Genomic DNA, 11749 nt, shown 5'->3' on the forward strand with positions numbered 1-11749 from the left:
TCGTTAAAATAGCAAAAGTGGATTTGGACACGCCCTGAGTGCACCTGCGCCGTGCGCTTTACACTTTGCGTTTAGATCGTTAAAATAGGGCCCTAAGACTTACTGAGTAGATGAATGTTTCCAAACAGTTGCTCACCTGTCTAATAAAACGCATAATATATTAAAGCGTCTTTGGTGTTCTGCAAAATTAAACCGGAAATTGAGGGTAACGCGAGTATGATCCCATTGATAGGTGATGCACAGACACAGTCCATGTCCTGGTAAAATTGCTTATTTCTCTGGATTAAAACATTCTTGGAAACATTTGGGATAATGTAAGTACACAAGTCAACAAAACATATAACACTGTTCTAGTGGTTTTTGGATATTTTAATCCAAAAATCTTACATATTGTGCCTTTAATGGAATAACATGAACTAACGAGAATTTTTTTTTTTACAGTATTTACTAACCTTTAATGTTAGTTCACAATGCATTAACTAATGTTAAGAGATGCAACTTTTGATTTTAAAAATGTAGTAAATGTAAATCTTGATTGAGTATTGTTGATTGTTAGTTCATGTTAACTATTGTAGTTAACCAGTGTTAACCTTACTGTAAAAAGTGTTACCAAGAAATTAGTAATAAATGTAAACAAAAAGCATCTAACTTATGTGTTTTCTACTCCAAACACACTGCAAAGATAAGGATATCTTAAAAAAAAAAAAAAAAAATATATATATATATATATATATATATATATATATATATATATATACAAACCCGATTCCAAAAAAGTTGGGACACTGTACAAATTGTGAATAAAAAAGGAATGCAATAATTTACAAATCTCATAAACTTATATTTTATTCACAATAGAATATAGATAACATATCAAATGTTGAAAGTGAGACATTTTGAAATGTCATGCCAAATATTGGCTAATTTTGGATTTCATGAGAGCTACACATTCCAAAAAAGTTGGGACCGGTAGCAATAAGAGGCCGGAAAAGTTAAATGTAGATATAAGGAACAGCTGGAGGACCAATTTGCAACTTATTAGGTCAATTGGCAACATGATTGGGTATAAAAAAAGAGCCTCTCAGAGTGGCAGTGTCTCTCAGAAGTCAAGATCCTATGTTGTATTCTGAATAAAATATTGAAATTTGAAACTTCCACATCATTGCATTGTGTTTTTATTCACAATTTTTACAGTGTCCCAACTTTTTTGGAATCGGGTATATATATATATATATATATATATATATATATATATATATATATATATATTTTAGATTAAGAAGACTATATTAAAAACTTAGACGTTTTGAATTTTGAACAAATTTATGTGTGTGAAATCATATTGTTTGCTTCGACTCTGAAAATCCTATTCTAACATGATAGATTCCATATCTGTCATTCCTTCAAATAAAAGCAAAGATGAATTTAGACCTGTTAGTATTCATAATACAAGTTCCTGAGACAGCCACAGAGATCTAGGGGTTTGAAGCCTGATTTGAAATTTTTCATATTCCTCCACACAATACAAACCCATATAGCTTTGTTAGAAAGGAAGGGATGTTGTACATGTACAGAATATTTTAGAAAAATGGACTGCTATATATCCTTGGTCTTATGGGTTCATGGTAACAACAAGTTCTGCTATATACCATAATCCTTCTCTCCACTCTTTAGCTGTGCCACACTTTTCTCTTTTGTAAAAAGGACAGAACCTTCTTTAGACTCTACAGTAAAAGTCTGTAGCTCGTATAATTACACATGATAATTACATTATTGAACTTCTCCCATATACAATAAGCCAGTCACTGTCCTGTACAGTCAAGGCCTGTATGTATCAGACGTAGCAGAGCAGCTGGGAATCAAGACTAAAGTTAGTTCTTATCATCTAAACTGAACTCTAGGCATTTGAGAGCAAAAGCTGTGACTGAAAAACGTTTTCGTTCCATGTGATATCAATTGAAATATTAGCTGTAATTCAATAAGCTGTCAGTGGGCAGGGCGCGTGAGCCTTAGGCGTAAAGTGAAAAAGTGAATGTGAGGGTCTTTTGTCTGCAACACTTAGCTTTAACCAGTAGCCTATCAAAAAACCTGACTTATGTGGCTATACGAATCATAGACCAAAATTGTTCGTTTTAATAATATTTTGGGCTTTGTTGTTCATTTTAACCTCTAATATTATAGTAATATACCAAATGAGAGGGTTCCTGGTATAGTTTTTTCTTAAGAAAATGAAACTCTTTAATCGGTATCGGCAGATATAATTGGCTATCGGTATTAACTGAGAAATTTAGTATCTGTGCATCTAAAAAATAAACACATAATTCTTACAAACCAATAATATTCTAATGGTTCATTTAATATCTATAATATATATATATATATATATATACACACACACAATAAAATCCTGATTAATATCAGCATGAATGTAAAAATCAGTAAAAGTGACTTAATATAAAAATAATCCATTGAAAAGTGAATAAATTATATATAAATAACCTAATGTATAAATAAATTGGACATCATGTGTGGATGAACAGCGAGAGATGGGTTGGACCCTATGTGTCACCCTCACTGTCTTACCCTCTTCATCCTCGAATAGTCGAATAGAGACATGGCACTAGTTTAACAAGTGTCCTTTCCATGTTAAGACAGGGAGTATGACTTTCATTAGAGTATGAAAGAGCCTCAGTCTTGTCTCTGTCAGGACATTCCAGATAATTAGTGGCTGAGAAGGTCTTCTGTTCCTACTTCAGTATGACCTCAGACCCAGCGGTCAGGGCTGCTGAACCACCTGTAGAAGTGCTGTGAGAAACACAGTGCTTAAAATGACATTATATCAAAAATACGCTTAGACTCAAACCACGCCGAGAAGATCAACCTGGAAAAACTGCACTGGTGTTTTGATATTTGAAATATGATGTTCTTGTAAAACTGTTAGGAACATTTTATATATTAAGGAACCCTCAAAAAAAGTTTGTCTTTTGAAATATTTTAATACACAAAATAAATATAATAATATATTTTATTATAAAATATAAAGTATGATTATAATAATAATATTTTTTAGTAAGGTCTTTGCACACTTTCGTCCGAAATTTCGTCCATCATAAAAGAATTCGGATCGGGTTCAATTTTCTGCATTTTTTGCATCTGTAGCAAACATTTTGAGAGGTGTTTTGATAATTCAGGCCCTGTCCCAAATGGCACCCTAAACCCTCACGGTCTTCCTCTGAGTCCGCACTTTCACGACGTAATGCGTGAAAGTGCGGACTCAGAGGAAGACCGTGAGGGTATGGAGGTGCGGAAATTCACCCAATGATTTTGGTCGCGGGCGGAGAAATTTAATCTCCCTAATTTGGTCCTCAGGGACATATTTAACCTATGTCTTGATGAACCCCTGCCGCAATGGGAGATGGAGTTTGTGGGAGATCTAAGTTTCTGGAATTTCTCTAAGTACCTGCATCTGCGTAAGATTGGGCAGGTTTGATTACCTCCAGCACCCCCTCCAGTCCATCAGTCCACTCCAGAGCCCGCTCCAGCCCATCAGTCTGCTCAAATCTGTGGTTCCGCTCCAGCCCGCGAGTTCGCTCCCGAATCCACAGAGGAGGAGGGCACGGAGTCACCGCCTCACTCTCGAAAAAGGAGGAAGAGGAGGAGGAAGGCTTCAGTTATCCCTCAAGGCCTGGAGGCCTTCCCAGAGTCCGCTCTAGCCAGTGAGTCCGCTCCAGCCAGTGAGTCCACTCCAGAGCCCGCTCCAGCTAGTGAGTCCACTCCAGAGCCCGCTCCAGCTAGTGAGTCCACTCCAGAGCCCGCTCCATCCAGTGAGCCCGCTCCAGAGCCCGCTCCAGTCAGTAAGTCCGCTCCAGTCAGTGAGTCCACTCCAGAGCCCGCTCCAGCTAGTGAGTCCACTCCAGAGCCCGCTCCAGCTAGTGAGTCCACTCCAGAGCCCGCTCCATCCAGTGAGCCCGCTCCAGAGCCCGCTCCAGTCAGTAAGTCCGCTCCAGTCAGTGAATCCGCTCCAGAGCCCGCTCCAGCCAGTGAGTCCATTTTGGGTGAGCCACCGCCTCACCCTCATAAGCGGAGGAGAAGGAGGAAAAGGGCTTCCTCCATCCTACAAGGCCTGGAGACCACTCTAGGGGTTGTTCGTGGGTTCTCCAAGCGCCTTGCCCTGCCGGCGCCAACTAAGCGCCTTGCCCTGCCGGCGCCAACTAAGCGCCTTGCCCTGCCGCCGCCGCCCAGGCTGCCAGCCCTGCCGCTGCTGCTGCTGCCCAAACGTCTTGCCCTGCTGGCGCCACCCAGGCCGTCTGTCCTGCCGCCGTCAACCAAGCCTTTTGTCCTGCCACCGTCGTCCAGGCTTTCTGCCCTGCTGCCACTGCCCCGGCCGTCTGAACCGCTGGAACCCGCCTGGTCAGTTCCTCCAGCGCCGCCCTGGCAACCAGCCAGGACTCCAGACCCTAGGGAACCCGCCTGGTCAGTTCCTCCAGTGCTGCCCTGGCATTCAGCCAGGACCCCGACCTTCTTAGAGCCCCCGTGGTCTGTTCCTCCGGCTCCCCCCTGGCCTTCGGTTGGGGTCTCTGGTCCTGGCCCGCCGTCCCTCCCCCTGGTCCTCCTCCAGTCCACCTCCCTCCTGAGAGTTGTGTTTTTGTTTTTTTTTGTTTTTTTGTTTTTCTCATGGAGCGTCTGGTAGCCGCTCCGTAAGGAGGGGGTACTGTCATGATCACAAATTGGAGTGCCCAAGTTTAGCCACCAGAGGGCACTCCAACATGGACTATTGTTCACTTTAGACTACATTACCCATAACTCACCTCCTGGACTCATTACCCTCGTTTCATTGCACCCAGCTGTTTTGTGTTTGCTCATTAGTTTCTGTCTATTTAGTCTCAGTTGTTTCTGTCTTTGGTTGTGGTTTGTTAATGTATTTGTTACGTGCACTTTGGTTACCTCTGGTTTTCTCTTGTGGACTGTTATATGGATTATGACCCTTGCCTGCCTTTGGATTTACGTTTCTGGATTTACCAATAAATGCTGCAACTGGATCCTAACATCTTGTTCTTGTGTGCACCGTGACAGATAGTCAATGGTTTTATATAGTAATGTTGTTTCTCATTACATAACATTTAATGTTATGTTTCATATATTTCATTTTTTTCTCAATTTTTGAATATATCTTTGCTTCATGATGTTTCAATTTGATTCGTTTTGGAACTGATTTAATTTGGTTCAGTGTTTAAACTTTAAACATAGCTCCATGTTGGTGCTTCTTCTCTTCAGTTCACTCCACTCCTTTTCTTTAGGGTTCAGGCAGGAGACTGGGATGGCCATGGCAGAAGCTTCATTTTGTGCTCAGTGACATATTTTTGTGTTGGTTTTGGATCATTGTCCTGATCCAACCACAGCCCATTATTGGATTTCTAGCAGAAGCGGTCAGGTTTTGATTTTTTTATCTGTTGGTATTTGATAGATTTGATAGATTTGAACACCATTTGATAGATAAAATTTCAGACTCAGTGTGCAAAGATAGTCAATAGTTTTATATTGTAATGTTGTTTCTCATTACATAACATTTAATGTTATGTTTCATACATTTAATTTTTTCTCAATTTTTAAATATTTTTGCTTCATGAAGTTTCAATTCGATTCATTTTGGAGCTGATTTGGTTTGGTTCAGTGTTTAAACTTTAGACCTCTTTATTGCAGTATTTTTGAAATATTTGTAAAGGAAATTAATGGGAAATCTGCAGTACTTGAAGAGCGAGTGTTCGCTGTTGCACTCTATTATACTGATGCCTATTGGCTATTTGATATGGACCTGATTGATAACTTAGCGCAGAGTTACAAGATTCATTTTCAGGAGTTTGAGAATTTAAATCTTTACACTGAAGTGGTAGGCAATGTTTTTCATAAACACTTTGGTAATGCTTTATTTTAAGCTGGCGATGTTACACGTACATGTACTTACAATAACAAACAAATAAATAAAAATACATACAGCACCTTTAACTGCTCCTATGTTAAGATATACAGTAGAATACCTTATTCAAATAACTGCAGCAGTAAAATGATTCATATGACTGTTTTTGATAAAGGTGGATTTAAAAATCACTTTTAGGAAGCAGAAAATTGAGGTTGACCTCTGCACTTGTTGCTGGGGAGGAATATCAGGCAAACCTGTCAAACTCATCCTAAATTCCATAGTCAATCTTAGTTTGTTTTCAGAATGTTCCACTTTTTACCCAGCTGAAACCTAATCCACACCTCATGTGAATAGATATTCCATTGAGGAATCTCTTGAAACAGACTAAGGCCAATCTAAAGAGAGCAATCAGGGGCTCTCTCGAAACACATCATGATGTCATCACTCCTGAAGATAAAGTGAACTAACCAATTCTTGCTGACAGACCCAATCAGCACCGTGTTTGATTCCATATTTCTTGTCTGTGTCTTAGTAATTGAGATCTCAGTCATTCTGTGATTTCTAGAGCCAAAGAAAACCGCAAAGTGCAGGCAGTGTTATTACATATACTTTTTTATTTGGCTGTTTTGGTTAGTTTGTGTTATGGTGCCCATCTATCTATCTATCTATCTATCTATCTATCTGTCTGTCTGTCTGTCTGTCTGTCTGTCTGTCTGTCTGTCTGTCTGTCTGTCTGTCTGTCTGTCTGTCTGTCTGTCTGTCTGTCCGTCCGTCCGTCCGTCCGTCCGTCCATCCATCCATCCGTCTATCCATCCATCCATCCATCCGTCTATCCATCCATCCATCTATCTATCTATCTATCTATCTATCTATCTATCTATCTATCTATCTGTCTGTCTGTCTGTCTGTCTGTCTGTCCGTCCGTCCGTCCGTCCGTCCGTCCGTCCGTCCGTCCATCCATCCATCCATCCGTCTATCCATCCATCCATCTATCTATCTATCTATCTATCTATCTATCTATCTATCTATCTATCTATCTATCTATCTATCTATCTATCTATCTATCTATCTATCTATCTATACGTCCATCCATCCATCCATCTATCTATCTATCTATCTATCTATCTATACGTCCATCCATCCATCCATCCATCCATCCATTTATCTATCTATCTATCTATCTATCTATCTGTCTGTCTGTCTGTCTGTCTGTCTGTCTGTCTGTCCGTCCGTCCGTCCGTCCGTCCGTCCGTCCGTCCGTCCATCCATCCATTTATCCATCTATCTATCTATCTATCTGTCCGTCCGTCCGTCCATCCATCCATTTATCCATCTATCTATCTATCTATCTATCTATCTGTCCGTCCGTCCGTCCGTCCGTCCGTCCGTCCGTCCGTCCGTCCGTCTGTCTATCTATCTATCTATCTATCTATCTATCTATCTATCTATCTATCTATCTATCTATCGTCCATCCATCCATCCATCCATCCATCCATCCATCCATCATCTATCTATCTATCTATCTATCTGTCCGTCCGTCCGTCCGTCCGTCCATCATCTATCTATCTATCTATCTATCTATCTATCTATCCATCCATCCATCCATCCGTCCGTCCATCCATCCATCCATCCATCCATCCTTCTGTCCGTCCGTCCGTCCATCCATCCATCCATCTATCTATCTATCTATCTATCTATCTATCTATCTATCTATCTATCTATCTATCTATCTATCGTCCATCCATCCATCCATCATCTATCTATCTATCTATCTATCTATCTATCCGTCCGTCCGTCCGTCCGTCATCTATCTATCTATCTATCTATCTATCTATCTATCTATCTATCTATCTATCTATCTATCTATCTATCTATCTATCTATCTATCTATCCATCCGTCTGTCTGTCCGTCCGTCCATCCATCTATCCATTTATCTATCTATCCATCCATCCATCCATCCATCCATCCATCTATCTATCTATCTATCTATCTATCTATCTATCTATCTATCTATCTATCTATCTATCTATCTATCTATCTATCTATCTATCTATCTATCGTCCATCCATCTATCTATCTATCTATCTATCTATCTATCTATCTATCTATCTATCTATCTATCTATCTATCTATCTATCTATCTATCTATCTATCCATCCATCCATCCATCCATCCATCCATCATCTATCTATCTATCTATCTATCTATCTACAGTATCTATCTATCTATCTATCTATCTATCTACAGTATCTATCTATCTATCTATCCATCCATCCATCCATCCGTCCGTCCATCCATCCATCCATCCATCCATCCATCCATCCATCCATCCATCTATACGTCCGTCTGTCCGACCGACCAACCAGTATCACATAAATAATTCATAATTAAAGATTTTTTTTAGATTAATATGAAATTAAGAAAAGTAATAGATTCCATTTTTTATTTTGGAATTCTATTATAAATAGCTGTGTTCTACACTGTTCTGTACAGTAGCGAACAGATATATAATAGGCTAAAACCTTTCAAAGCAAAGAAACTGACTCTATAATACATTCAAGGGTTTGCGGTGGAATGTTAAGATGGAGCGTCAGCATTCAGAAAGTGGAAGAATAGTTCCCATTTTTGTCTCTTTTGGTGCTCTTATTCAATTAGAGATCAGTAGAACTACTAGTTCTAGAGCTTAATTGAATCAGCTCATCAGATGACAGAGTTCCTGCCCATCTCATGTGAATTCAATTACAGATCTCAATGAGACTCCCTCTCAGACACCTCCATACTCCTGGACAACATCAGAATGACAAGGATGTATTTTGTAATGTGGCCATTTGTTTCCAGCATTATTATAATCCATGTGGATCACTTTAGTACTATTTTGTACATATATATGCAAAATATTCACTGAGAAGTCTTTTAACTTTAACTCTTTTAACTTAAATTTTGTCATTTTAATAGCAATAAATCTGGTGTGTTGAGGAGCTGAGTAACTGAAATAAGTATAGAAGAGACTGTTCATATCCCTCCTTCCAGAAAAGTGATAGAGGAATACTGAGAAATTTGGATGGGGTGCCATCTTTGATATTAGCGCAAAATTTAGGTGTTTTTCCCCCTTGTTGCTTTCACAAATTCTTAACATTATTGGTTTAGGCTATATAGGCTAGCCAGGCTTCTAGGGATGCAGGTCCAAATCTGATCTGGTCTTTTCACATTCCCCCCTGTCACTTCTTGAACTAGACAGGAAGGTCAAAGATGTAATTAGATACACAAAACAAATTTTTGCTGATGGATACTTGGTCATCAAACTGTGACCACTAGGCTAACTTTGGCTTCTCTCCTTGCAAATCATTTTCTAAATGGGGAAGATTTAATGAAATAATCTTTTTTGTTGTGTATTTTATGGTAAACCCAATTTAAAAAGATCTCACTCTTATAATTTTACTATTATAAATGGTCTTGGGACTTGTTTTGCATTTCAGAAACTGTCAAGAGAGTTGAGTTTGCCAAGAAATTACTCATCGTTCATACCCCTCCTTCCAAAAAGGAGAGACCACACATATAGCTTCCTTTTTTCTAAAATATGCCATTAAAAAAACACACACTTGTCACATATAGCCTGTCACTATTATGTGTGACATCAGATATACTGCATTGTATTTTATTGCCAGTGGATATTGTACTATCCATGTGAGAAAATGAAATTGGTAGCTATATGTTTTGCAGAAAAATCACAGCTCTGTATCGTTTAACTGATGAATGCAGTTGTTCAGCTGTAGCTGCAAGATCTGCATACACTATTGTGTCAGATATTTGAATTCTTGTGATATATATGATTAAAACATACAAAAACTTTAATAAAAACACGCAAAAAAAAAAATAATAATACAGCTGTGACCTCAAGTGGTAGTTATGGATGACAGTGTTTTCACCCATTTGTAATTGGTTAAGCTGATTGTGTCTGAATAGCCGCCAGTAGCCCAGTGAAGATCACAACAGTAATTCAACTGAAATAGTCAAGTCACCTTTATTTATAGCCCTTTCTACAATACAGATTCAAAGCACAAAGCAGTAATAAACAGGAACATACTGATCAATGATGCATATAGTGCCATTATCATTAGCTCAAGTCAGTTCAGTGTTGATTCAGTTCAATACTGTGTAATATTCATCAATTATTAAATTAGTTAAATTCATCTTTAAGCAGCAGCTCTAGTGTCATTATTTAGCTTGAGTCAGTTCAATGTTGATTCAATTCAGATCAATGACAGCGTTCATATTGCATAAATAGTAAACTTGCATAATTACAAAACATTAGATGTTTTGGTTACACTTTATTTTAAGGTGTCTTTGTTACAGTGTAATTATACATTTAAAGGGTTAGTTCACCCAAAAATGAGAATCTTGTCATTAATTACTCACCCTCATGTCGTTCCACACCCGTAAGACCTTCGTTCTTCAGAACACAAATTAAGATATTTTTGATAAAATCAGTAAGGCCTCCATTGCCAGCAAGATAATTAACACCTTCAGATGCCTAGAAAGCTACTAAAACATATTTAAAACAGTTCATGTGACTACAGTGGTTCAACCTTAATGTTATGAAGTGACGAGAATCATTTTTGTGCACCAAAAGAACAAACAAACAATCAAAATAACGACTTTTCAACAATATCTAGTGATGGCCGATTTCAAAACACTGCTTCGAAACTTTTGTTTTGAATCAGTGGTTCGGATCGTGTGTCAAACTGCCAAACTGCTGAAATCATGTGATTTTGGCACTCCGAATCTGGACTCGAAGCAGATATTGTTGAAAAGTTGATTTTTTTTTTTTTTTTTACTTTATAATATTAATGTTGAACCACTGTAGTCACATGAGCTGTTTTAAATATGTCTTTCTGGACACTAAAACTGTAAATTAACTTGCTGGCAATGCAGGCCTCACTGAGCCATGGGATTTCATTAAAATATCTTAATTTGTGTTCTGAAAATTAACGAAGGTCTTACGGGTGTGGAACGACATGAGGGTGAGTAATTAATGACAGAATTTTAATTTTTGGGTGAACTAACCCTTTAAGTACTGAGTAATATTAAGTAACTATGTACTTACTATCGGTTTAGGGTTTGGTTTGGTTTGGGGTAAGCTGCATGTAATTATGCATAATTTATAGCCTAGTTATTACTATAGTAATTACATATGTAACAATGACACTAAAATAAAGTGTTACTGATGGTTTTTTTTCTAAATAAGACTTTTTACTTTTGTTTTTATAGGCCTAATAATCTGTTTTCATAGATTATCATTGATTAAACACTATTTTACACTAACATCGTTCAACATCCTTTAATAGAATATTGAATCATTTTGACTGAACAATTTGGGGAAACGTTGTTTCCCCAAATATTTTCGTTTAAAATAGTACGTTTGTGTATATAAGCCATGGGCATTTCTTCCAAGGAGACAAGGGAGGCAGTGAATCCTCAAAAATAGGTAAATAAATAAATAAGAACTGGATGAGAAAATAATGGATATTACTAAAATATAACAACGCAAATATTACAAGATGTGACTCGTTTTTATAAAGTAACACTGTCCAACAGCGACACCCGCAGGTGAAGTTACAGCAGGAGGCTTGCCTCCTCTGAGCCCATTGACTTATAACAGACGCCCTAAAGCGTGCGGTGGGTTTAGTCAACCCGATCTCACAGCAATTCGTACGTATTTTACGAGTTGCCATATTTGTATGAATTCCTACGAATGACCTACCCTTAACCCCGCCCCTAAACCTACCCGTCTCTGGGGTTTAGACAAATTGTACGAATTAGCCACCTTGTAA

The sequence above is a fragment of the Megalobrama amblycephala genome, linkage group LG19 (genome assembly GCF_018812025.1).
Source record: "Megalobrama amblycephala isolate DHTTF-2021 linkage group LG19, ASM1881202v1, whole genome shotgun sequence".
Classification (NCBI taxonomy): Eukaryota; Metazoa; Chordata; class Actinopteri; order Cypriniformes; family Xenocyprididae; genus Megalobrama; species Megalobrama amblycephala.